The sequence below is a fragment of the Pan paniscus genome, chromosome 23 (assembly GCF_029289425.2).
Source record: "Pan paniscus chromosome 23, NHGRI_mPanPan1-v2.0_pri, whole genome shotgun sequence".
Classification (NCBI taxonomy): Eukaryota; Metazoa; Chordata; class Mammalia; order Primates; family Hominidae; genus Pan; species Pan paniscus.
In genome coordinates this window covers 31,541,463-31,569,370 of record NC_085927.1, presented here as the reverse complement: position 1 = coordinate 31,569,370, position 27,908 = coordinate 31,541,463, and the positions used below count along the sequence as shown (strand labels likewise).

At 43.4% G+C, this 27,908-nt stretch overlaps 1 protein-coding gene across 2 annotated transcripts in view; it reads left to right on the top strand.

Annotated features, from left to right (window-relative positions):
- LOC100986365 (PRAME family member 20) overlaps positions 1-27,908 on the top strand; it is a 48,482-nt gene that overhangs the window by 11,937 nt on the left and 8,637 nt on the right. Inside the window, exons 2-5 of one of the 2 annotated variants that reach the window (XM_063603064.1) lie at positions 1,326-1,431; positions 1,524-2,477; positions 11,420-11,637; positions 12,303-12,430. The gene's annotated coding sequence lies outside the window, so the exon portion shown is untranslated. Of the gene's footprint in view, positions 1-1,325; positions 2,478-11,419; positions 11,638-12,302; positions 12,431-27,908 lie in introns of both variants that reach the window. The other variant, XM_063603063.1, reaches the window with a different exon arrangement.

Sequence of the window (27,908 nt, the reverse complement as noted above, 5' to 3'; positions counted from 1 at the left end):
TAATAGGTCTAATATTTTCCCAGTCATGTAGACCCCTTACAGTTCCTTCTTTTGGTTGAAGTTTCATATATATATATGTGTGTGTGTGTGTGTGTGTGTGTGTGTGTGTATGTGTATATATGTATATATGTGTATATATGTATATATAATATTTTTCATAAGTAGAAATTATATCAAAAATGCTATAACTTAGCTTGTGATATGCATATTTTCCAGAACTGTAGAGCTAAAAATTTGGTCTTTTACTACTATATTTATTGGTTATTCTTCCTGCATTCTTCGGGTTCAATGTTTCCATTATCATTTATCTTCCACCTGAAAATTTTCTCTTAGAGTTGATTTGTTTTGATTTTTTTTAGATGAATTCTTTCAGGTTTTCTTCATCTGACAAAGTCTTATTTTTTACCTTTTTTTAAAAAAAAAAAAATCTTTACCTGGATATAGCATTATGACTCAACAGTTCTTTCTTTCTTTCTTTTGACTTTGTAAGAACATAACACTGCCATTTGGCCTCAATGTATACTCATAAAATACCTCTCATTGTTTGAATTGTTGATTTTCTGTATATATTATAAAGCTTTCTGTCTGCTTTCATAATTCTGTCTTTATCTTTGGTTTCAGTAATCTATTATTACGTGCTTGGGCATTTGAAAAACCTAGCTGTTTGGCATCACTGAGTTTCTTAGGTCTTTAAATGCATGTTCTTTACAGAAAGTCTTTAGCGATGACCAGTGGCTGGGGAGAAAGGGTGAAGGGTGGCTGCTAATTGTGGGGGTTTTTTTGTGGGGTGATGAAAACGTTTTAAAATTAGATTATGGTGATAGATGCATAATTCTGTAAACACAATAAGACAATTTAATTGTACATTTTATACGAAGTGAAATTTATCTCACTTTTTCAAATAGAGACAATGTGGGAACAAGGCCCGCTAACCCTTTGCAGGGGCCTGTGGCTGAGTCTCATTTCCTCCCTTGCTTAAACTGTAGGATCAGCCACAGGCACCCTCTTTGTTTGTCATAGGCAAGTATGGAGTGATCAGCCTCGGGACAGGCCAAGGGCAGGTTTTTGTCTCGGTTCCCCATGTGCCTGCAGCACTGTGTGAGCACTGAGGCTGTAGTCCCATGTTGGACAGTAATAATCAGCCTCGTCCTCAGGCTGGAGGCCCGAGATAGTCAGGGAGGCTGTGGTCCCAGACTTTGAGCCAGAGAAGCGGTCAGGGATCCCTGAGGGCAGAGAATTTCCAAACATCACAGTTTTGGGAGCACCGTGAGAAATCTGTTGGTACCAGCCCACAGCATAATTTCCAACGTTGTTGCTGTTTCCAGTACAGGAGAGGGTGACCTTCTGTCCCACGGTCCCTGACATCGAGGCTTCCTGGGTCAGCGCAGACTGTGCCCAGGACCCTGGAACAGAGGAGGCAGGCACAGAGAGGTGAGTCTGGGTTCACTACCCACCTCACAATGTTAAAATATAAGAGAAAAGTCATCCCATGTGTCCCCAGTAATCACTTTGGCATTCCACAGGCAGTCACCTGAGCAGAGGGTGAGAAGCTGGAGGAGGAGAGGGGTCCAGGCCATGGTGGAGATGCCCCAGGCTCTGCTTCCTAAGCCCACAGCTGAGCAGAACTGCACAGTCTCTCTTATCCTCTCCTCCTAAGAGGGCACAGAGCACCCTTCATGCAAATCACACCCCTCCCCCTGCTATCCCTGGGCCTGAACTTGGGGAAAGTTGAGTGTGGGGCAGGGCTAGGGGAGCCTCTTCTGCTCCTGGGAGGTCCCAGCTGCTGGGCCCCAGAAAGCACAGAGCAGAGGGCCCAGGGTAGGGGTCCAGGGCCTGGTTTCCCAGTTGAAACCCCCACAGACCCTCAGGGACAGGCCACAATTCCCTCCACTGTCTCAGAGCCCAGGTTCATTCCTGACTGGCTTGAAGGTCCTCAGCACTGCCTTGCGCACACCATCCCCACACAGAGGCAGCGCTCATGCCCCTCCACCCCCACCCAGGCTCTTTGTGCTGCAGGTGCTCACCACAGCACATTTCTCGCTGCAAGATGGGCCTCCTCAGCATGAAGTCATCCTCTGCTTCTTCCCCATTTAGATTTTTGTGTGGTTGGGGCCATAAGTGAGTGAGCCTCAGAGAGAACATGTCCTGCACCCAGTGGCCAGGAGGGCAGGAGGGTTAACAACCCTCCCCAGCCTCCATATGGGCCTGAGGGCACCTGCTTCTCTCTCTCATCATACTCCACATCCCCCCGTGGGAGGCCGGGCTCCATGACCCTCATCACTGTCCTCATCACACCCTTGATGGGGTGAGACCCTTAATGAAAATGCACAGGGAAATTATTCAAGAAGAGACCATCATTATGAAAGAGAGAAAAGTCTGCTTCTCTTATGGATACTTGGACCTGAGGAAGATGACCAAGGTCACCACTCTCCCCAGAGACAGCCCAGAGAGGGGCCACCGGGGTGACTAGGCACCAGGTAGGATGTGCACATCAGGGTGAAATTGGGAATGGGGGAGGTTAAGAATAGAAGGGTTAGAGTTTTATGGAAAGATCAAGAAGATGACCCAAAAGTTCCGAGACACCTTGTCTAAGCCCTTTACTCACAGTCCAATGTGATTTAACCATTCAAATTTTTTTTTTTTTTTTGAGAATGGGCTTTGCTCTTGTTGAACCTCCGCCTCCCAGGTTCAAGCGATTCTCCTGCCTAAGCCTCCCAAGTAGCTGGCATTACAGGCACCCATCACCACACCTGACTAATTTTTGTATTTTTAGTAGAGACGGGGTTTCACCGTGTTGCCCAAGCTGGTCTCAAACTCCTGACCTCAGGTGATCCACCGGCCTCGGCCTCCCAAACTGCTGGGATTACAGGCATAAGCCACCGCCCCCCGCCTCAAGTATTCTTTTATAGCACTTACTTTGCGTCAGGTACCATTCTATTTGCATCGTGAATGTTAACACGATTATTTTTCCGAGGACCTAATCCACAAGTGTAGTTTCAGTGGCATTGTATGCTGAGATAGATTACACATACACACACACACACACACAACACACACACAAACGTATATGTTTGTGTATGTGTTTAATGCTTTCATCTGCATGATTCAGAAAAAATTTAGCATGGTATCTTTCACAGTGATCCACACAAAACAAAAAGATGCCTGTGACCTTGACAATTTGATTCTCCATGGTAACGCTAAAACCTGTATAATATTATTACTTAGTAGTCACGCAGTAAATATTTTTGAATTGAAAAATTAGTGAATATTTAAACACACACACACACACACACACATTTCCACCTATCCCAACCCTGGGTAAAAAAATACGATGACAATATTCATTTCAGTCTTCCTCTTTTATTTAATAATAATCCTCCATCTAAATTCTCAGCCAGTTTGTTGGGAGTCAGCCGAGATAGATCTGCTTTTCTCACACACAAGCTCCAAGCCCTCTCCATGTCCAATGTATTCTACAGCATAAAGTGACAAGGAATCTGCTCTCTCCTCTTTACCCCACAGTAACTCACCTAGATCTTCCCACCAGGATGGCATGAGCAACCACATCTTGTCTTCCTGTCCCAGGCCTCTCCATTCTATTCTCATTACAGCTGGAGAGTCACTGATCAAATGCCAATGTGAGTTCATCTCTCCCACCTCACAGCCCCGCAGTGGCTCTGTGTGCTTTTCTCAGGAGGCTGATCTGCCCCAATCTGCACCTCCAGCTCTGCAGCCACCCTAAGTCAGAGGTGTTGGAACCAGAGTGACTCCATCTTGAATAGGGGCTTGATTAAATGAGGCTTAGGCATGCTGGCCTGCATTTCCAGGAGGTTAGGCATTCTTAGTCACAGGATGAGCTAGGAAGTCAACCGGACTGGGATCACAAGATACAGGTCATCAAGACCCTGCTGATAAGACAGGATGCACTAAAGAAGCCGGCCAAAACCTACTGAAACCAAGACGGTGAGGAAAGTGACCTCTGGTTGTCCTCACAGTTAGAAATGCTATGGCAACATCCACAAGTTACCTTATGTGGTCTATATTTTTAAAAAGAATTCCTGAAAAGCTAATAAATAATCCACTCCTTATTTAGCACATGATCAAGGACTATCTATACAAATAGCCGACCAGCAGTGTTTGGTGCTGCCCTGTCTATGGAGTAGCCATTCCTTTATTCATTTACTGTCTTAATAAACTTGTTTCCACTTTATAGACTCCTCCCAAATTATTTCTTGCATGAGATCCAAAAACCCTCTCTTGGGATCTGAATCAGGACCCCTTTCCAGTAACACCTGCAGGAAGCACATCCTGGCCCCTTCCCTGCTCCACTGACTGGAGGCACAGGCCAAGGTAATTTCACTGTTTGACTTGAATGACCAATAACTCATCTTTGGGTTCTCACCTCTGATTAGAATCTTCTGACCCTCACCCTCCACCCATCGCCCTCCTGCTCATTCCGAAAGTCCCACATGAAACCCACTTCTGTGGCTTAGGCCTCTTTGGCAACTTGCCACCCGCTCTCACTCCCACACCCTCATAGAAACCCTTCCCCATATGGATCTTGTGTTCTTCTCTCTCTCTTCCCTCTCAGCTCCTGCTCAATGGCTGAAGCAGATTTGGAGCCACGAACACGCGTCTGGCAGAGCTTTGCTTTTGTTTTTAACTGGGAAAATCTTTATAACTCTATCAGGTGAAAAGACACATCCAGATACTAAGGCAGAGTTCAGCGTAACATTTCTCAGGGGCCTCAGTCAAAGTTTCTGATGTAGGCTAGTCTTTGAGGCCCGTCCCGACATGTACAGTGAGACAGGATCACAAGGAGGGGAGGAGTCAAGGCCATGGTGGACACAGCCCCTGACCCCACCCCACCGTGGAGCTGAACTGCCCCAGGCATCCTTTTCTTCACCACCCTCTGCAGAGGAGGGGCGGCTCATGCAAGTGTGTTTCCATCAGGGGACTGCCCAGCCCCTCCCTGAGCCCTGGAGCTGGAGCTCAGCTCACACTGCAGCCTGAGGAGGAGGAAGGTTTACTTCCCGCCTTGGGAGGGCCCTGGGAGGAAGCACCTGCTGAGACCATACACAGGTCCCTGCTCAGGGGACTCTGCCAGGCCAGAAAGGACGCAGCTGCTGAGTCCCCATCAGTGAGCACAGGGCCCAGCTCCAAGCCCCGGGCTCCTTGGAGTATATGGTTCTTACTGAGCTGTGTCCTGTGCTGGTTACAGGACACACTCCTTCCGTGGCCCAGAGACCTGAGAGCCCAGCCTGTCTCTGTAGTTCACCATCCATCATCACTGTTCACACATCCATCATCCGAATCCTACCTTCTGTGATCCTGATATGTTGTACTTTATTATTGTAGTTTCTCACTCCCAGAAGGAGTCTTGGTTTCTATGTGGTACAAACTGCTGTGAATGTAACTTTTTAAGGTGTTTGTACCCCCAGAGTATATTCTGGAAAAAGTTGAATGACCCACATGTGCCATCTGGTCAGCATCACAGACACTGTTACAGTTGATGGTTTCAAACGTGTAGGGGCTGTTCAAGGAATGGCATTGAATGGAAAATTCCCAGGAGATAAGGTGGGTGGCCTTCTTAAAAGATGGCAATTCTCAGCAAACATTTCACACAATGCTTTACCTCTAACAGCACACAATGCTCTTAGAGTTTTGATAGGGCTTAGATGTGATTTACTAATAGTCATGGTCTTGGTAGGCCTAATACACTAGTTAATAGTGTATACACACTTTTTATTTTATGAAGTGAGGTTTATTTTTTAAAGTTTGTAGTTTTCTAAATAGTTGTTCCAGATATTTTATATCAGAATTTGGACTTAGTGTCATATAATGTGTTTACATTTAAACCTTTTTTTAAAAAAACCTGTATTTGCTTATTCTTTGTTTTGGTTAATTATGAAGCTAAGAGAGACATTTTAATGTGTTTGTAGACATGTAGAAAACTTGAACAGGAAAATTTAGAAATCATCACCTCCTCATCATACTCCATATCCAAATTTACTTTAACTGTGTGAATGATCCCCCAAATCCTCAGCTCATGGGCCCATCCAGTAACAACCTACACACAAAATCCCCTTCTTCCCCAGGTACTCTCTTCCCAAACATCCAGAGAGATGTTTTTATTCATGTTGGGCAGGTCACCCCGTGGATTAGAATCCTGCACTGACTCCTCATTGCTGTTTGTATAAAATTCACACTCCCCAGCTTCCCTAAGGCACATTCCTGGTCTGGCCTCTGACTGGCTCACAGCCCCTCCCCTTGATTGGGGTTCCAGCCTTACTCACTTCTCTGTCATGGGAATCCTGAGTTTCTGTCCCTTCCATGGTCTCCATACCAGCTCCTCCTCTGTCTGTTGGGGGGAGATGGGATTCAACTGGAAGTCAGGGTGGAAGCTTATATTTTGGCAACTTTCAGAATTCCACCTGTGACAGTGTGTGTGTGTGTGTATGTGTGTGTATCAGGTAATTTTTGAAGTTACATAAACTACAGAGACTAGTTCAACAAACTCTCCACAGGCATAGACTAGCCTCAACCATTCCTTCTACCTCTCATGCTAATCTCTCACTGAATGATATTAAAACAAATTACAAATATCACATGACTTCACTGGTTTCTGCTTTACTATATATATAAATATTTAATGCTTCCAACCAGACACGTAGGAGTCATCTTAGATGCCTTCCTTTTCCTGCCACGGGGCACACACTTAATTTTTAATTCTCTCCAATTACTCTTTCCTTCTGGATTGTAGATTGCTAACTTCCCTTCTTCTCCACTGTCACAAATCTAACAAAATATATTGTCATCTCTCCGTGAAATATTGTCTTTGATGCCTAACTAGTCTCCCAGTCTCAGATGTTGCCTCAGTTTACCCTTTAATCCACTCTCCACTCTGTACCTACAGAGCTCACAGATGCCAGAGGAGGACACTTCAGTGACTACCATGGCCTCTGCAGTCAAGCATATGCGACCTCTTAATGATCCATTCACATCCTTCCTTTAGGTCACCCAGACTCACCTAGAGTGGCTTCCCCTGACCCTGTCCCCACTGAGATCTGCCACACTTAGGCCCAATGCAAGCTCTCTTAGTAAATAGAATCAACAACCAGATATTCTTTTCAAAAATATTATTGACAAATGCTGTTAACAATGCCTGGAACATTCCACCATCATCCCTTATAGCTCATTTTCATTAACCCTAAAGACATCGTAGCAGATATCACTTCTTGTGGTCAGGCTTCAGTGGTCCAGATCCTCCCCAAGCACAAGCGCTCCGTGGGAGTTAACTCCATTGTACCCTCATGGCCACCCTTAATTCTCCTCAAACAGCTGAGTTCAAGGACTGCTGGAAACAGGAGGAGATGGGGCTCTAGATCTAGGCACAAGTTAAGAGACTCAGTTCCTGAAAACTAAAGAGGAAAGTTGTGTTAGGGGATCACTGTTCCTGTGCCAGAGATGACAGGAAGGAGCCAATCGACACAGTTAATGATAGACAATCTACATAATTGTTCCCTGGTCACTACATGGAATTGAAAGATAGGCGAAAAAAGCAGGTAAGTGACGATTCCTTCAGCTATTCCAGCAGCATTCTCAGTTCCTTCTGAAACTCAATCAGGGCCAAGTAGATGCGTCTAGACTCGCTGTCCTTTACAAGGTATGGAATGCCTAGTATCACACCCCAAAAATATTTAGAATTCTGTTGCATATAAATATGTGTCTAATGAATAATTCTAAGCATTCTTAATTGGATTTATTGAGTTTTGGTAGTACTCCCAACTTAAAAAGAGCCCCTTTAGATAACAGCCCCTTCAAACACAAAACACTACCCACCAGAAACCCACAGGCCACCATCCACCAGAAACCCACAGGCCACCACCCACCAGAAACCCACAGGCCACCACCCACCAGAAACCCACAGGCCACCACCCACCAGAAACCCACAGGCCACATCTCCTCACATTTCATTGGCCTCTTCTTCAGGAGCCTGAAAAAGTCAGAGGAAGCCCCCAGGTTTTTATTTTATTTCCTTGTGGGCCTCCAACACAATGCAACCATTGTTGAAAGCTGCTGTCCTGTACTAAATAGTGATAACAAGCCTCATCCCCAGGCTGGAGCCCAGAGGAGGCCAAACTGCCTGACCTGGAGCCAGGGAATCTCTAAGATCCCTGAGGAGAAGTTGTTATTCCTAAGATCAGGAGTTTGGGGGCATATCCCAGGTGTTGCTGCTGCATGGGTAGGGTCTCTGTGGAGTCCTCACCCCACGGCAGGTCAGCCCTCATCTGTGCAGAGTGAGGAGAACTAAGAGGAGAGTGGCCAGGTCATGGTGCGGTCATCAAAATATCTGCATCCCAAGACTCCAGCATGGACTTGAACTACCACTATTTTTTTTTTTCAGACAAGAGTTTATCTCTTGTTGCCCAGGCTGGAGTGCAATGGCATGATCTCGGCTCACTGCAACCTCCACCTCCCGGGTTCAAGCGATTCTCCTGCCGCAGCCTTCTGAGTACTTGGGATTACAGGCATGCACCACCATGCCTGGCTAATTTTGTGTGTGTGTGTGTGTGTTTTTTTTTTTTTTTTTTTTAGTAGAGACGGGCTTTCTTCATGTTGGCCAGGTTGGTCTCGAACTCCCGAACTCAGGTGATCGGCCTGCCCTCCCCTCCTAAAGTGCTGGGACTACAGGTGTGAGCCACCACGCCCAGAAGAAGTACTACTAATTCTTAGTCTCTACAAGTCCCAGTGGTGGAGAATTTTTTGCATTCAAAGGAATGCAAAAATGCATCCCTTGTCAAAGAAAAAAATATATATCAGGACCCCAAATTCACTATGCCAAAGGTAAAGTTACACCTGGGAACCGAGTTGTGCAAAAGCTGCCTTCCTTGTGTTCACAGAGGTAGCTGCAACTTCACATATTGACTTAATCTTATGTAAAATGTAGATTCACCATTCAGAAGAGGCATGCATGGTTGACTTCCCCCACTCATTTCTTTTCATATGTAAACTGTAGATTCACTGAGCTCATCCAGACTCATCTATAATTGCTTCCTCTGAGCCTGTCCCTACTGAGTGGTCACAAGAATGTTACCATTTGCCTCATTGCCTACCCCCCCACTCTGATTTTTCTCCTGCTTTTTCCTTTTCTCCTTCCTTTCTAACTTACCCTTTCCCCTTTAAATATTGAAGTCCTCAAAACCCTCTTTGGAAAAAGCACAGGATACAGATTCTACTATGACTTGTGTTTCTTTTTCCCTCTAAATTGATTAAGATCTGCGTCTGTTCCTTTTTGGTTTACATTCTGGACTCTGACCAGCCGAAGGGATTGAGAACACTAAACAAGTCAGCAAACCATTAAGAAAGCTGATTTCAGAGAAGTGCTGTGAGAACAACAGAAGACCCGTACGGAGGGCTACTGGGGTTGTGGGTTGGGGGCTACTCTACTTGAGTGGTGGGGAGCAGTGAGGGTCAGAGAACAAAGGCTTGTCTGTGAACGTTACCAGTGACTGACGGGTGAGGGTTGAGAAGCAGCCAGACATCAAGAGAGATAAGGAGAGGCCTCTCAGGCAGAGAAATGAGAGGCACAGCAAGAAGGAATAGGGCCGGGTGCGGTGGCTCACCCCTGTAATCCCAGCACTTTGGGAGGCTGAGGCAGGTGGATCACGAGATCAGGAGATCGACACCATCCTGGCTAACACGGTGAAACCCCATCTCTACTAAAAACATACAAAAAAATTAGCCAGGCGTGGTGGTGGGCGCCTGTAGTCCCAGCTATTCGGGAGGCTGAGGCAGGAGAATGGCGTGAACCCAGGAGGCGGAGCTTGCAGTGAGCAGACATCATGCCACTGCACTCCAGCCTGAGCAACAGAGCGAGACTCCATCTCAAAAAAAAAAAAAGGAATCAGGGAAGTGGAGGATGAAAGATGGGCCAAAACTTTTGATGCTGCAAATGGAGAGTCATGGAACCCTTGGCCCTTCATGTGGAGTCACCTGGAGAAGAAGCAACTGGGATGGAACAAAGGTGATTAAGGTGGAAACAGGCTAATTAAGTGGAATTGTTTTAATATTTTTGTTGCATACGTTACTGATACTAAATGCATGTCTCATTCCCATGCCGCCCCTCACCCATCCTGCACTCCTTGAGAACTTCTATTGCTATTCTTCCTTCTAATTCTTAAATAATTTATGGATACTTTTGTGTTTTCCGTATCATCTGCAATAACAGCAATTGTATTTATTCATTTCTAATCCTGTGTCTTTAATATAATTTTCATTCCTTAGCACCCTGACTAGGCTCTCCAGTACAGTATTAATTAGAATACATGAACGTGGGTGTCCTTGTCCCTTCCCTGACATTGTGAGATATGCCTCCGACACATCTCATTTAGAATGAGATGTCCTTGTTCAGGATAAAGTTTAGTAGCATTCCCCTATAAAACTATCTTGGCTTGGTGCTTCCTGCATGGTAGTTTCTGATAACTTTCTCTGTTCTTCTATGGAAATTAATAAACCTTTACATTGTGATAAAATATATATATAAACAAAAGTAGTCATTTAAATCATTTTAAGTGTACCATTTCATGTTGTTACTTTTCAAAATGTTCTGCAACCATCACCATTATCAATTGCCAAAACATTTTCACCACCCCAAACAGACACTCTGTACCCATAAGCAACAACTTCTCATTCTCCCACCTTCCCACTTCCAATAACCTCTAATCTACTTTCTGTCTCTATAAATTTGCTTATTCTAAATATTTTGTATGCGGGAAATCACTCAGTAAATGGTTGTTATGGGTTGAAAATCTCCAAAGCAGATGTAATGAAGTCCTAATCCCCAATACCTCAGGATGTGACCTTATCTGGAAATAGAGACTTTACAGAAGTAATAAAATTAAGATGAGGTCAGCCAGGCACAGTGGCTCATGCCTGTAATCCCAGCACTTTGGGAGGCTGAGGTGGGTGGATCACAAGGTCAGGAGTTTGAGACCAGCCTGGCCAACATGGTGAAACCTCGTCTCTACTAAAAATACAAAAAATTAGCTTGGGCATGGTGGCGGGTGCTGGGCATGGTGGCGGGCACCTGTAATCCCAGCTACTCGGGAGGCTGAGGCAGGAGACTCTCTTGAACCTGAGAGGCGGAGGTTGTAGCGAGCCAAGATCGCACCACTGCACTCCAGCCCGGGTGACAGTGCAAGACTCCATCTCAAAAAAAAAAAAAAAATTAAGATGAGGTCATTAGGGTAGGCCCTAGTCCATTATGACTGGGGGAAATTTGGACATAGAGACATGCACTCACAGAGGGAAATGTTTGACTGTGAAAAAGTCACAGGTAGAAAGCAAGGAACATCTAAAGCTACCAGGAGCTAGGACAGAGACCTGGACCAGATCCTTTCTTTCCTAATGCCTGCAGAGAGTGCCTGGCCCTGCTGAAACCTTCATCTCAGACTTCTGGACACCAAAACTGTGAAACAATACATTTGTATCGTTCCAAGCCAACCACTTAGTGGTACTTTTTTACGGCAGCCCTGGGAAACTAATACAATGGCCTTTTGTGGCTGACTTCACTTAGCATAATGTTTTCAACACTCATCCATGTTGCAGATGTATCCGAACCTCATTCCTTTCTAGGTATGTATGTACCATATTTTGTTCATTCATTCATCTGTTGATGGGAACTTGGATTGTTTCTACCGTTTGGCTCTGGTGGGTACTGTGGTGAACATCAGCATACAAGTATCTGTCTGAGTCCCTATTTCAAATTCTTTGTCATATACCTAGGAGCAGAATTGCTGGGTTATATGGTAATTCTGTTTAACCTTTTGAGAAATCACCAAACTGTTTACCACAGGGTCCGCACCATTTAACAATCCCACCAGCAATGTACAAGTGTTATCCTTTCTCTACATCCTCATCAATACCTCTTATTTCCATTTTGTTTTGACTATAGTCTGGTAGGTGTGAATTGCTATCTTCCGTGGCTTTAATTGACATTTTCCTAATGACTAATGATGTTGAGCATCTTTTCATGTGTTAATTTACCATTTGTATATTTTCTTTGGAGAAATGTCTATTCAGATCCTTTGCCCATATTATAATTGGGTGTTTCTCTTTTTGTTGTTGAGTCATAGGAATTCTTTATATATTCTGTATGTTAAGCCCTTATCAGGTTTATGATTTGCAGACATTTTCCCATTCTGTGGGTTGCCTTTTCACATTCTAGATAGTGTCTGCTGATGCATAAAAGTTTTAAATTTTGATGAAATTCAACTTATTTATCTCTTCTCGTGTTGCAGTGCCTTGAGTATCAGTTTAAAAAAAAACATTGCCAGACCAGACACAGTGGTTCATGCCTGTAATCCTAGCACGTTGGGAGGCCAAGACCAGAGGATTGCTTGATCCCAGGAGTTCAAGACCAGCTTGGGTAACGTAGCGAGACACGGTCTCTATTTTTTTTTTAATAAAATTAAAAAGTTAAAAAAAAAACCATTGCCAAATTCAAAGTCATGAAGATTTGTCTCTATGTTTTCTTCTAAAAGTTTTGTACTTTTAACCTTTATATTTAGGTCTTCAATCCATTTTTAGTTAATTTTTGTATACAGTAGAAAGAGTCCAGCTTCATTTTTTTATATGTGTATATCCTGTTTTCCCAACAGTTTCTTTGTTGACAAGACTGTTCTTTCCCCCATTGAATAGGCTTGGCACCCTTGTTGAAAATCAAATGATCATAGATGCGAGAGTTTATTTCTGGGCTCTCCATTCTATTCCATTGGTCTATGTGTCTACCTTAACGAGTACTGCACTTTTATGATTACTGCAGCTTCATAGTAAGTTTTTTAATTTTGGGGGAACAGGGTCTTGCTCTGTCACCCAGGCTGGCGTGCAGTGGCATGACTATGACTCACTGCAGCCTCCTCCTCCTGAGCTCAAGTGATCCTCCTGCCTCAGCCTCCCGATTGTTTTTTGTTTTGGTGGTGGGGGGAGGTTGGTAAAGACGGTCTCGTTTTATTACATAGGCTGTCTCAAATGCCTGGATTCAAGCAGTCCTCCCACCTCGACTTCCCAAAGTGCTGGGATTATAGGCATGGGCCACTGCACGCAGTCTGCAGTAAGTTTTGAAATTGGGAAATTGGGTTCTCCCAACTTTTGTTCTTTTTCAAGATTGTTTCAGCCATTTAGGATCCCTTGAAATTACATATCAATTTTAGGATGAGTTTTTCCATCTTTTTCCTAACACTGTAGAGATTTTTTTTTTTTAAGATGAAGTCTCGCTGTGTTGCCCAGGCTGGAGTGCCATGGCGCAATCTTGGCTCACTGTAGTCTCTGTCTCCTGGGTTCAAGCGATTCTCCTGCCTCAGCCTCCCAAGTAGCTGGGATTACAGGTGCGCGCCACCACTCCCAGCTAATTTTTGTATTTTTGGTAGAGACAAGGTTTTGCCATGTTAGCCAGACTGGTCTCAAACTCCTGACCTAAGGTGATCGCCTGCCTCAGCCTCCCAAAATACTGGGATTATCGGCATGAGCCACCACACCCAGCCACACTATGGGGATTTTGATAGGGATTGCATTGAATCTGTAAGTCACTTTGGGTAGTGTATTCATGTCCTAGTGATGCCATAGAGAAGTACCCAACTGAGTGGCTTAAAACCAAAATTTGTTCTCAGAGTCCTAGAGGCTAGAAATGTGAAATTAGGTGTTAAAGAACCATACATCCTTCGAAATCTCTAGCAAAGGATCTTTCCTTGCCTATTACACCCTTTGGGTCTCTGCAGACATTCCTTGGCTTGTGGCAATGTAACTCCAACCTTTGCCTCCATCGTCACATGCTTGTCATCCCTCTGTCTTTGGGTCCAAATTTTTCTCCTCTTCTTTAGGGCTGAATAATATTCCATTGTGTATATATACCACATGTTCTTTATCCATTCGTCTGTCAATGAACACTTAGGTTGTTTCCGTTTCTTGGCTATTGTAAACAATACTGCAATAAATTACACTGCAGTGAACATGGGAGTGAAGATACCTCTTCTTGACTGTGATTTTATTCCTGTGGACATGTACCCAAAAATATGATTGCTGGATCATATGGTAGTTCTACTTTTAATTTTTTGAGGAATCTTCATACTGTTTTTTCATAAAAGCTATATGAATTTATATTCCCAGTAATAATGTACAAGGGTTCCCTTTTCTCCATGTTCTCACCAACACTTGTTATCTTTTGACTTTTTTATAATAGCCATCCTAACAGGTATGAGGTGACATTTCACTGTGGCTTTAATTTGTATTTCTCTGATGATTAATGATGTTGAGCATATTTTCATGTATCTGTGGACTATTTATGTATCTTCTTTTGAAAAATGTCTATTTAGGTCCTTTATACTTTTTTTTTTTTTTTGAGATGGAGTTTTGCTCTTGTTGCCCAGGCTGCAGTGCAACGGTGCGATCTCAGCTCACTACAACCTCCGCCTCCCAGGTTCAAGCAATTCTCCTGCCTCAGCCTCCCGAGTAGCTGGAACTACAAGCACCCGCCACCATGCCCAGCTAATTTTTGTATTTTTAGTAGGGACGGGGTTTCACCATGTTGGCCCAGGCTGGTCTCGAACTCCTGACTTTGTGATCCACCTGCCTTGGCCTCCCAATGTGCTGGGATTACAGGCGTGAGCCACTGCACCAGGCCTATCCATTTCTTACTTGTTCTGTTTTTGCTGTTGAGTTGTATGAGTTCTTATATATTTCGGGGGGTTTTGTTTGTTTTGGTTTGGTTTTTTTTGAGACACAGTCTCACTCTATTACCCAGGCTGGAATGCAGTGGCACAATCTCAGTTCACTGCAACCTCTGCCTCCTGAGTTCAAGCTATTCTCCTACCTCAGCCTCCCGAGTAGCTGGGATTACAGGCGTGTGCCACCATGCCTGGCTAATTTTTTGTATTTTTAGTAGAGACGGGTTTTGCCATGTTAGCCAGGCTGATCTTGAACCCCTGGCCTCAGTGATCCACCCGCCTCAGCCTCCCAAGTGCTGGGATTTACAGGTGTGAACCACCTCATCCAGCCTGTAATTTTTTCTTGATAGCCCAACATGACGTATAGGATAAAAAGAACTGTAATAAATAGGCTTTTAGTAATATGGTAAGGTGTGAGGGGAGGAAAGTCGTCAGTATTTTCATGACTAGGTCTTGATCTTTTAGTGAGCTTGTGCCTCTGGACTGTGAACTTCACAGGTGCTTCCCAGTTCTTCTCCCCAGTTAGGTGGGAAAGGATGGCTACAGCTGGCTGGAGCTGAGGTTTTCTCTTCTTCCAGGTCATTAGGCTCTGATAAAACCCTAACAGGTTAGGTTCTGGTTAAATACAGTAAGTCCTCACTTAACATCAATAGGTTCTTGGAAACTATTGACTATGACTTAAAGCAAAACCAACTTTTTTTTCCTCATCACCATTGTAAGGAAATGACATTGAACAAATGGACATTATTCAAGGCCATATGTATGTCATTTTGCTTAGAGTTGCAGTTTCCAAGAACCTAGTGATGACACTGAGGACTTACTGTAGTCTCTCTTGCACATGTACCCTAAAACTTAAAGTATAATAATAATAATTTTAAAAAATAATAAAAATAATAAAAAAAAAAGAACAGAACTGGCCAGGTGCAATGGCTCATGCCTGTAATCCTAACACTCTGGGAGGCTGAGGCAGGAGGACTGCTTGAGATCAGGAATTCAAGACCAGCCCGGGAAACATGGCAAAACCCTGTCTCTACAAAATAATAATAATAATAATAATAAAATAATTTAAAAAGAACAGAATTGGCTGGGCGCGGTGGCTCACGCCTGTAATCCCAACACTCTGGGAGGCCAAGGCAGGCAGATCACGAGGTCAGGAGATCGAGACCATCCTGGCTAACACGGTGAAACCCTGTCTCTACTAAAAATAAAAAAAATAAAAAAAATAGCCAGGCATGGTGGCGGGCGCCTGTAGTCCCAGCTGCTCAGGAGGCTGAGGCAGGAGAATGGTGTGAACTCGGGAGGCGGGGCTTGTAGTGAGCCCAGATCGTGCCACTGCACTCCAGCCTGGGCAACCGAGCAAGACGCCGTCTCAAAAAAAAAAAGAAAAAAAAACAGAATTATCTGGAATGTTTCAAAATCATTTTTCCTCTCTCTACCAAAGCCTGAGATTTCTCTCTGATATTTACTGTGAGAACTGGTAGAGCTTCAGGAAGTAAAACTCAGAAAAGTGAGGCCCACCCAATAGCTGGGTCCCCCTGGAGTTATCTCTCAGATATATCTACACTGAGCCTCCAGTAATTCATCGATTACAATTCAGTTTTCTCTACCCAGCACTGATTCCTGTGGAGGTTCCTGCTCATGGGTTTCTGCTCTGGTAAATTGTAATTCTCTGTATCTGCCCATCTGTATCTTCAATTTGGGGGGAAACAGTTTGCCCTGTGGCCTCACTTCTCTTGCGGATCTAAGAAGAACTGATTTTTCAGTTTGTTCAGCTTACTACTTGTTAGGATGGAGTGATGACTTCCAAGCTTCTTATATTTCAGACCAGAAACCAGAAGCCTCGCTTTTTCTTTTTAATCTACGAAAGGTATCTCCATGATTTCTTCAAGTATTTCTTCTCTGTTTCATTTCCCTGTCCTTCTGGGATCACAATTATCTGGATGTTTGCACTTCTTTTCCTCCATTGCTCTTAGTTTTGCTTTTATATTCTTTATGTCTATTCAAAAGTGACCAGCTGTCCTGGTTTGCCCGGGTCTCTCCTGGTTTTGGCACTGACAGTCCCATGTCTTCAAAACCCCGCAGTCTCAGGCAGACTGGGACAGTTTGTCACCCTGGTTTCCAGCTTGTTTACTCAACATCTTCTTCAAATGCACTCATTTGTTCCTTGTTCTATCCATTTTCCCCATAGCAGTGGTTTTTTTAATTGATTCAGCTATTCTGTATGCATATTTCTGCTTAATTCTCTTATTTTCTCATTTTATTTTAAAGCACCCTTTACCCCTGTTAATATGCTTATTTAGGCTAATTTTAAGTTCTGTGTTCCTCTTTTCTAACGTATTTGCTTCTGGTGGCATCTTTAATCCTGTATGCTCTTTTGCATTTGAAATGGCTGAGCTTATTTCCCTCTACAGCAGGCTCTTATATACGGCAAAGAAATGGATAAAGACCAGATACCAAACCCTGTCATCTCCAACTGGCTGAGGGGATACAGAGTGGATGAACCCTTGGGTGGAGGGCACCAGAAAAAACAGTCATTGCCCACCCTACTAAATACTCAGGACCAGTCTTCAACTTCTGCCTCTTAAGAGAAGCAGTCTTGGGGGAGACTATCAGACTGTAACTGCTCAGTTCTGTGCTTTGGAGGTAAAAGGATGAGAAAGCAACTCCCTTGAGGCCATTCTCCACTTTTTCTCAGCTCACCACAAGCCAGGCCTTAAACTGCATCCCAGGTTTCATACCTGAATACACCTGATTCAGAACGCTGAGTTCTGGGGGCACTTTTTGTCCCAAGGCAGTGAAACTCTAGCAGTCCCCCCAACCTATTCTGTCCTCCAATAGGCAACCTCATGACAAGGTTGAACTTTACCTGAGCCCTGTGCTCTCAGGACACAGTGATGGCTAGGAAGTACCCCCATCCTTTTGTTTTCTAGACCACTCCCTGCCCCCCTCAAAAAATCCTTGTGTTTCTGGAAAGAGTTTACCTCAAAGAACTACTCTTCCCCATATGACTTACATAAGACTCATTATCTACTTTCTCACAACTTCCATGAGTCAAAGATGACTCCTTTGGCAAAGCCAAACAGTCCCTTTTGCCTGAGCCTGCTCACAAGGTTAGACCCAGATGCTCCAACCTCCTATTCTTTGATTGATTAGCAGATTAGAAGAGTCTATCCCACTGAAACTGACCACAGAGAAAACATTTGACGTTCAGATAACCAAGACGTCCCCTACTTACAAAACAACACCTTCTGCAACTTGTTTACCCCTCGCTATAAAAGTCTAAGGTAGAACCACTGTGCTGAGACACTTTAGCCATTGGATCTGGGGTGCTCTCTCTACTGCAATAAGCTGAATAATATCTTCTCCTTAATTGTCTAATGTATTGTGTCTTTCACACTAGTCTACTTCCTGCTCCAAGCCAAAACCTCCATGCCACACATCCTAGTTCCAAACAGCCCCCCTCACCCCACAGACATGTTTGTCTCCGTTTTCCTTTTCTAATCCTGTCAGAGTTGATTTTGGAGGCTAGAATTTTGATTGGTATCATTGAAAAAAAATCTCATCATAAGACTTGCTATGCCTATCACTTTGAATAAATCCCTTCGGCTTAGGAAAGAACAATCATCATTAAAAATAAATGTAACACCTCTCTCCCACACTATCTCAAGAAGAAAAAGTTCCAAGAGAAAAATCACTTATGTTAGAAGAGAACATTGATTAAGCACATTCTGATTTTTGCCCCCTCCACAGTTTTCTTATAAAGCTGTTATGAAGCTTTTGTTATGATGGGCAGGTAGAGAGACAATACACCAGGCACACAAATATGACAGGTATTAACAAGTCGTGTAAAGGAAAATGAAGAAGAAGGGGAAGAGATGGTATCTGCAGCCAGGTTAGGACTGAATCTAGCCGGGTGCGGCGGCTCACGCCTGTAACCCCAGCACTTTGGGAGACTGAGGCAGAAAGATCATGAAGTCAGAAGTTCGAGACCAGCCTGACCAACATGGTGAAACCCCGTCTCTACTAAAAATACAAAAATTAGCTGAGTGTGGTGGCACGCGCCTGTAATCGCAGCTACTCAGGAGGCTGAAGCAGGAGAATAATTTGAACCCAGGAGGCGGAGGTTGCAGTGAGCCGAGTTTGTGCCACTGCACTCCAGCCTGGGTGACAGAGCGAGACTCTGTCTCAAAAAAAAAAAAAAAAAAAAAATACTGAATCTATACATATTAAAATGACAAAATCAATTCAAAAATTGTAAAGATAACTCCAATCACAATGTGTTCCTTGTTTTGATCCTGATCTAAACAGACAATTTATGAGATGATTCAAAGTTTGAGCATGGATATTTAATGATATTACAGAAGTATTAATTTTTTTTTTTTTTTTTGAGAAAGAGTCTTGCTCTGTCGGCCAGGCTGGAGTGCAGTAGCATGATCTCGGCTCACTGCAACCTCTGCCTCCTGGGCTCAAGCAATTCTCCTGCCTCAGCCTCCCGAGTAGCTAGGATTACAGGGGTATGCCACCATGCCCGGCTAATTTTTGTATTTTTAGTAGAGACAGGGTTTCACCATGTTGGCCAGGCTGGTCTTGAACTCCTGACCTCAGGTGATCCACCCACCTCAGCCTCCCAAAGTGCTGGGATTACAGGCGTGAGCCACCGTGCCTGGCCAGAAGTATTAAATTTTTTTACACATGATAAGATGGTATATTTTATACTCCATCTGCTGAAATATTTGCAAATGGAGCTATATGGAGGAAGGAGGGTGTGGGTGTGGATACAAAGGAATCAGCAAAGAATAATTATTCAAGCTGAATTATGAGTACATGGGATCTGCTGTAATATTTTTTTCCTACTTTTGTGTCTCCATTAAAAGAAGCTTTAAAAAAGAATACCTTAAAGAAATAAGTTAGAGAATTTAAATTAATGCCAGGAAAGTTTACCAAGTACAGCTTTCTGATCCTATAATACTCACTTTAGCAAAGCTGTAAAATTCTAGTGATCATAGGCTTTTAAAAATGTGAAAGATTGGCTGGGCGTGGTGGCTCACACCTGTAATCCCAGCACTTTGGGAGGCCAAGGCGGGCAGATCACTTGAGGTCAGGAGTTCCAGACTAGCCTGGCCAACATGGTGAAACCCCCAACTCTACTAAAAATATAAAAATTAGCCGGGTGTGGTGGCGCACGCCTGTAATCCCAGCTACTCAGGAGGCTGAGGCAGGAGAATCGCTTGAACCTGGGAGGTGAATGTTGCAGTGAGCCAAGATTGTTCCACTGCACTCCAACCTGGGCAACAAAGACTCTGTCTCAAAAAAAAAAAAGTGAAAGATTAAAAGATGCAAAATACTAATAATCATAATGAATAGGATATATTGAGATCTTACTATGTGCCAGGCATTAGGGTAGGGCTAGCTGTGAAATATCTTACTAACTCCTCTTAACGACTTCATGATCAAGAGACTCCTGTTCCCATTTTATAAATGAGGAAATTAAGGGTCAAATAGGCCAGGCATGGTGGCTCATGCCTGTAATCCTAGCACTTTGGGAGGCCGAGGCAGGCGGATCACGAGGTCAGGAGTTTGAGACCAGCCTGACCAACATGGTGAAACCCCATCTCTACTAAAAATACAAAAATTAGCTGGGCGTGGTGGTGTGTGCCTGTAATGTCAGCTACTTGGGAGGCTGAGGCGGGAGCACTGCTTGAACCCGGGAGGCAGAGGTTGTGGTGAGCTGAGATCGTGCCATTGCACTCCAGCCTGGGCAATAAGAGCGAAACTCTGTCTCAGAAAAAAAAAGGGCGGGGGGGGGGTCAAATAAATTAGGTAACTTACTCAAATAACTTCGTTGGGAGTAAAGTTTCAAGCCCAAGCAGCTTGACCCCATGAAAAAACCGCACTCATAACCACTGTGTTTCTGTCTTGTCCATGTGAAATCACAGTGGTTTAGATGTTGCTGCCAATACCTGAAGTAAGATGACGGAAAGGTTCTCTCAGGAAGCAAAATTGTATCTCCCATTCCCTCTCCTTTTCTCTAGTGTGGCATGTGGGATATACATCCTCAAAACTGTTGCTGAATGAGGCTAAATTAGCAATAACGCTACAAGCCAGATTTTTATCCAGATACCTCCAAGATCCTCTCTAAGGGGGCTCCCGAAAAAGCCACAACCAACCACTTAAAGTAGAGCATTTCTTCATGCCACATCATGTATAAAACTGAGATGTCACTTTACCTGGTATTCTATGGAAAGCTGGCCTCATTACCAAGTGAAGTAGCTGTAATTTGCTAATTCCATGTTGTCTATATTTTAAGATATATTTGTTAATCTAATGCATACATTACAACTACATGATCAGGAAGGATAATTTGAATGACAGCTCCTTAACGTGACTTACAAGGCCATAGAAGATCTGGCCTGCTTTCCTCTGTATCCAGACTTCTCTCCATTCCTTCATTAATAAGTCAGTTCAAACAGGGCTGACTTCAGTTCTCCAAGCCTGCCATGCTCCAGCTCATCTCAGGGCCTTCTCACACATTCCATTTGCCTGGAATGTTTATCCTCTCTTCTAGGGGCTCATTCCTCCTTAGCTCCATTGTTTCATTTTGATGCCTCTTCCCTGGAAATCCTTTCGTGAACCTAAAGGCCCTAAACTATGGTGACAATCTACCTTACAATGTTATTTTGCCCTTTGTAACACAATGTGAACCAACTTATTTATCCTCTCCTAAAATAAAAGAGTTTTCAGTCTGTGATGAATCTGTTTTGGCCTAGCTGGTTTGCCAAGAGGGTGCCGTATGCCACTAGGACAAAGATAAAGCAAAGTAGAAAAGACTTTGCATCAATGCACATAATGTTAAAAGCACATGTGTCAACTGAGCACTTACTGGGCACAAGGCTCTGTGCTCTGTGGTGTATATATTTTGTAACAATAACTCTAAAACAAATATAATTTCTTTCTGCATTTTAGATGTAAAAATAGGAGGTTTACAGAACTTGAGTAACTTACCAAAATCACACATAGCCAGGATTTAAGCACAGATCTGTGTGACTTTATTTTTAGAGAGGGAGTCTTGCTCTGTTGCTCAGGCTGGAGTGCAGTGGTGCAATCTCAGCTCACTGCAACCTCTGCTTCCCAGGTTCAAGAGATTCTCCTGCCTCAGCCACTCGAGTAGCTGGGATTACAGGTGCACGCCACCACACCAGACTAATTTTTGTATTTTTTGTAGAGACAGGGTTTCACCTTGTTGGCCAGGCTAGTCTCTAACTCCTGACCTCAGGTGATCCACCCGCCTCAGCCTCCCAAAGTGCTGGGATTACAGGCATGAGCCACCAAGCCTATGACTTTAGATTGCAGCTTGTGTTGCCATATAACTCCTAAGCTATAAGAAAACCCCCAGAGGAATGGCTGAGGCTGGGCGCAGTGATTCACACCTGTAATCCTAGCACTCTGGGAGGCTGAGGCGGGTGGATGGCTTGAGCTCAGGAGTTCGAGGCCAACCTGGGCAACATGGTGAAACCCCATCTCTACAAGAAATACAAAGATTATCCAGGCATGGTGTCTCGTGCCTGTAATCCCAGCTACTTGGGGGGCTGAGGTGGGAGAATTGCTTGAACCCAGGAGGCAGAGGTTGCAGTGAGCCATGATTGTGCCACTGTACTCCAGCCTGAGCAACAGAGTAAGACCCTGTCCCAAAAAAATAAAAAAGAGGAACGGCTGAGACCAAGGCCACGGTGGAGATACCCACTCCCATAGATCCTTTAGGGCTTTCCTTAATTCTTTCCTTTAATTAAGACTCTGGTTAGTAAAGAGCTTTATACAAATTCTCTGCGTCCAGTCCTAGGAGGAGGAAGGGGCACATCTCACCCTGCCACAACTCCATCATGTCTCTCCCTGGCTCTCCCAGCTTCCTGGGCCTTTCAGGGCCAACCTAGCCTAGCCTGCAGAAATGGTTTATGAATACCCAGTACAGGGCTCCATGCCTGGGCCCTGAAGGGCCTCGCCACATTCAATCTCTTTTTTTTTTTTTTTTTTTTTTTTGAGACGTAGTCTCGCTCCGTCGCCCAGCTCCGTCGCCCAGGCTGGAGTGCAGTGGCGCGATCTGGGCTCACTGCAAGCTCCGCCTCCCGGGTTCACGCCATTCTCCTGCCTCAGTCTCCCAAGTAGCTGGGACTACAGGCGCCCGCCACCACGCCCAGCTAATTTTTTACTATTTTTAGTAGAGACGGGGTTTCACCGTTTTAGCCAGGATGGTCTCGATCTCCTGACCTCGTGATCCACCCGCCTCGGCCTCCCAAAGTGCTGGGATTACAGGCGTGAGCCACCGCGCCCGGCCAAGGTGTTTCTTTTTTCCCTCTTTTGTCCTATTAACTTGGTAAATTTTATTATATATGGTGACTTGATTTGCTCATATTGGACTCTCTTTGCATTACTAATATTTCTCATTTACTGATACTCCATTATTATTTTCATGTGCTGCTGGATGCTGTTAAAAGATAAATTTAGGCACAATAAAATTTGAATGACTTTATTTGAGCATTCATTGATTCATGAATCAGGCAGCACCAGACCACAAGTAGTTCAGTGCTCCACTGTGGGTGGGTAGGAAAGGGGGCAACAGAGGAAATTTGATAAAGTATTCACAGAAACAAGACAAAGAAAACATATTTGATTGGTTAAAGTGGGAAGTCCCTAGTTAGAGGTTAGTTGGCAGTTTCTGATTGGTTAAGCTTAAATTTCATTTTACTTTTTACATTGAATTGGGTTTTGGTTGGCTTTAGGTAGAAACTCAAGGTGCTAGAGACATCTTAGCCTCATGACTTCCCAATTAACTGTCTTAATGGTACCATTGCATTGATATTCGTAAGTGAGATTGGTCAGTAGTTTAATTTTTAGAGACATCATTTTCAATTTATGTTTTAGAATTTGGTAATGAAATAGCGCTGTAAATTTTAGTCTGTCTCGTAGAACTCAAACTTAAATCTAGTATGACTTGGGATGAATAAGCTGGCTGAATGATGGATTCTATCCTATCCTAGGTGGATAGGATAGTTTTCCACTGAAGTGGATCACAACCCTTCCAGGTTGTCTCTCGTCTTTCATTGTTTTGAGCTACTTTAGAAGACTGGTGATAGCACTGCAACATAATTCTCATCTCTAGACATGTACATTTTGTCCTATTCAATTGGCTTCTCTCCCTACTGGAAGCCAATTTTACCTCCATTTGCATATTCACTTCAATATTCTGGATCTTATTTTGGATTCTCCCTAGAACTGATTTTAACACCTTCTCAGTTTCCTCACTAACCAGTTAAATAACATCTTTAACATGTGTTTATTTATTGATTTTGCCCAGGCTCTGGAGTGGAATGGTGCACTCTGGAGTGGAGTGGTACAATCTTGGCTCACTCTGTTGCCCAGGCTGGAATGGAGTGGTACAATCTTGGCCCACTGCAACCTTCACTTCCCAGGCTCAAGTGATCCTCACACCTCAGCCTCCCAAGTAGCTGGAGCTACAGACACGTGCCACCAGGCCCGGCTAATTTTTGTACTTTTTATAGAGATGGGGTTTTGCCATGTTTCCCAGGCTGGTCTCAAACTCCTGATCTCAGATGATCCACCCACCTCGGCTTCCCAAAGTGCTGGGATTACAGCTGTGAGCCACTACACCCGGCCCCCTCAGGAAGAAATTTAGAACAAAGAATGGTGGTCAAAGTTCAGTCCTCAACTCTCTTATCAAAGGTCCATGAGCCAACAGTTGCATTTGGTGAGGGTCCAGGCTTCTGAAAGACAACTCAGAGATATATGTTAAGATGTTATTTTTAGTTTTTATAGGAAAATTGAACATCTTTAGATCTAATTTCCTTGGCAATTATTTTAGGCTACTATTATCTTTTTTTTAAAATAAGACCCTGCAAAACATGATACCTTTTTATCAAGTTATTTATTTTATTTTTACGTATTTGTTTTTCGAGAGGGAGTTTTGCTCTGTCACCGAGGCTGGAAAGCAGTGGTGCAATCTTGGTTCACTGCAACCTCCACCTCCTGGGTTCCAGAGATTGTCACGCCTCAGCCTCCCGAGTAGCTGGGACTACAGGCATGCACCACTTAGTAGAGACGGGATTTCACCATGTTGGCCAGGCTGGTCTTGAACTCCTGGCCTCAAGTGATCTGCCTGCCTCAGCCTCCCAAAGTGCTAGGATTACAGGCATGAGCCACCACACCCAGCCCCGAGTTACTTATTTATTTTTTAGGACTAGCTAGATATCTAGAATTTCCCTTGGAGGAACTCAAGAGTTTTAAATTTTTTTATGTTTGGGAACTTCCAGGCTCCTAAGAGGGGGTCCCTGTCTTGTGTCATTTCTCACCCACCCAAGCTCCTGGAAACCTCCATTCTTACTGTCTTTATGAATTTGACTATTGTAGATATCTTTTATAACTGTGCTGGGAGGGAAAGCTTTTCCTCTGCCATCTCAGGTCCAGTAGTGTATGGGAGCTGCAAATTAGCAAATTAACAGATTAACAGGGGGAGAAAGGTAACCAAACAATGGACAGATTAACAGGAGAAAAGACAAGATTTCTTTACATGTGTGTGGGGCAGCATTTAAATGAGAAGCTCCCTGAAGAACTAGAGATAGGGATTTATACACCAACTTTATAGGGGAAAGGGTGAAGGGAGAAAGGGTTTCCATGGGAAAGATAAATGGCCTTTTAGGAGAATAAATGGAAGGTATGACACTTGGTGATAATGTTTGCTTATACATTTTCTCATCCCATAGCAAGTGGCCCTGTCTGGGAGTGAAGCTCTCCTAAAGAGAGGATTTATGACAACTTCATTCTTAGAAGGCTCTGCCTGTAGCCAGATAAGGGAAGCTCTGAAATGGCTTCTTTCTGCATCTGCCATATCTCAAAATGTCTTCAGTTTAAAATAATCTTCAATCTGGAAATACAAGTGGGGTCATACAGTATTTGTCCTTTGTGACTGGCTTATTTCACTCAGCCTAATGTTCTCAAGGTCCGTATGTGTTGTAGCGTGTGTCAGAATTTTCCTCCTTTTTAAGGCTGATTAATATCCCGTTGTATTTATATATCATGTTTTGTTTATCCATTCGTCTGCTGATGGACATTTGTGTTGCTTCCACCTTTTGGCTGTTATGAATAATGCTGCTGTGAACATGGGTGTACAAATATATCTTCAAGACCTTGCTTTTAGTCTTTTTGGGTATATTCCTAGAATTGAAATTGCTGGATCTAATTTTAGTTTTTTGGGGAACCACCGTACTGTTTTCCCAGCAGTTCGACCATTTTACATTCCCAGCATTGTACGAGGGTTGCAACGTCGCCGTATCTTCACCAACACATTTGTTTCTATTTTGTTTTTTTGATGGTAGCCATCCTAATGGATATGAAGTAATAGCTCATTGTATTTTTGATTTGTGTCTCCCTGATTAGTAATATTGAATGTCTTTTTATATGTTTATTGGCCAAAAAATTATCTTCTCACTGTAACACTGTACTCCACCTTTTAGCACTATTCATTCACCAACCAAGGAGTCCCACTCATTGTTCATTATGGATGTGTCAGAGATTGAAATCTCAGAAAAATCAGTATGGGTCTTACCTTCATAGGTATCAGTTTTATTGGCAGGAGTTTTTTTCTTTCCTAGGTGGTGCATCTTACAAATCTACCTCTCTCACAGCCATTTGACATTTGGCAAGAGAAGACAGAGCCAGGGAACCATCCTGGAGGGTTTTTTGCTGCTGGGTTTATGGCATAGCTCTAAGGGTAGGGAACAGAGGGTAGACAGGGTATCCTGCTGCCAAGGCCTTGACTTTGTTAGACAGCTTTCTTCAGTTAGGTAAGCTACAATGGAATCCTCTCCCAGAAAGTTCCTCTTTTTGCCTAAGCTACCTATGGTCAGGCTCTGTGGATAATGAAAATCAGATCTTTCAATAATTCTACGAGCTCTTGGGAGAGCTTGCTCTATGTGTTTTCATGGGTTGATTTCTGTTCTCAGGTCAAAATAATATTGTTTTATGTAAACATATGGTAATATTAGTGTTAATGTTAAATAGTGAGATCAGAACACATGATTAAATATAGAGTTTATTTGCACACAAAGCTTGAGTATAGCCACCCAGGAAACACTAACTCCAGATGAATGGGGTCAGCGTTCCAAAGCAGTGAAGTTAAGGTTTCACTTATGTAGGCAGAGACAGAGAAATTTTAGCAGGATTACAGAGTTTTCCATACAAAACCAGTGCATTCATTACAGTGATTTGGTTGGTTATAGAATGCTATATTCCAAGAAAGATTACTTTGTTACTCCCTAAGAAGAGATAGTGATCTGAAGGGGTCTTATATCCAGTGCCATTAGGTCTTCCTAATTTTCTATAGTACAAGAATAAGGAAGAAAGTTGATTTAAATCAGAGAAGTAGAAGTTGCAGCTGCATATTACATGACTCAGGCCACATAGCCACATTTCTCTCAAGGCTCAGAATAATTTCAATTTCCAGTAACTTTAAGTTTGAATTTTTTTTTTTTCTTTGAGACAGGGTCTCACTGTCTCGCCCAGACCGGAATGCAGTGGCCGGATCTTGGCTCACTGCAACCTCTGCCTCCCGAGTTCAAGTGATTCTCCTGTCTCAGCCTTTCGAGTAGCTGGGATTACAGGCATGCACCACCATGCCTGGCTAATTTTTTCTTTTTTGTATATTTAGTAGAGACAGGGTTTCACCATGTTGGCCAGACTGGTCTCAAACTGATCTCAGGTGATCCAGCCGCCTCAGCCTCCCAAAGTGCTGGATTACAGGCATGAGCCACCATGCCCAGCCAGTTTGAATTAATTTCACATTAGTATCTCTCCAATAGTCTTCTCTTAGTTTTGTTTTTGTTATTTCTTCTAGATTAAAGTCATAATTAGACATTATTTAAAATGTCCTAACTATAACAATATTTATATCTTTTCAATATTTGCTCTCCTCATCCATTTACATCTTTCCATTTATTAATTTTACTCCATTGCATTAATTTTTTAATTCTTAATACTGTTTTCACATTTATTGTCATCCCTAGATGACAGAAAAAAGTGAGTGAATGGTTTATTTCATACGTCTACATTACTTCTGCCATTATACATTTACAGCTCAGTTCTTGCTGGAAATACTGGGCACTCTTGTGCAGTCACATC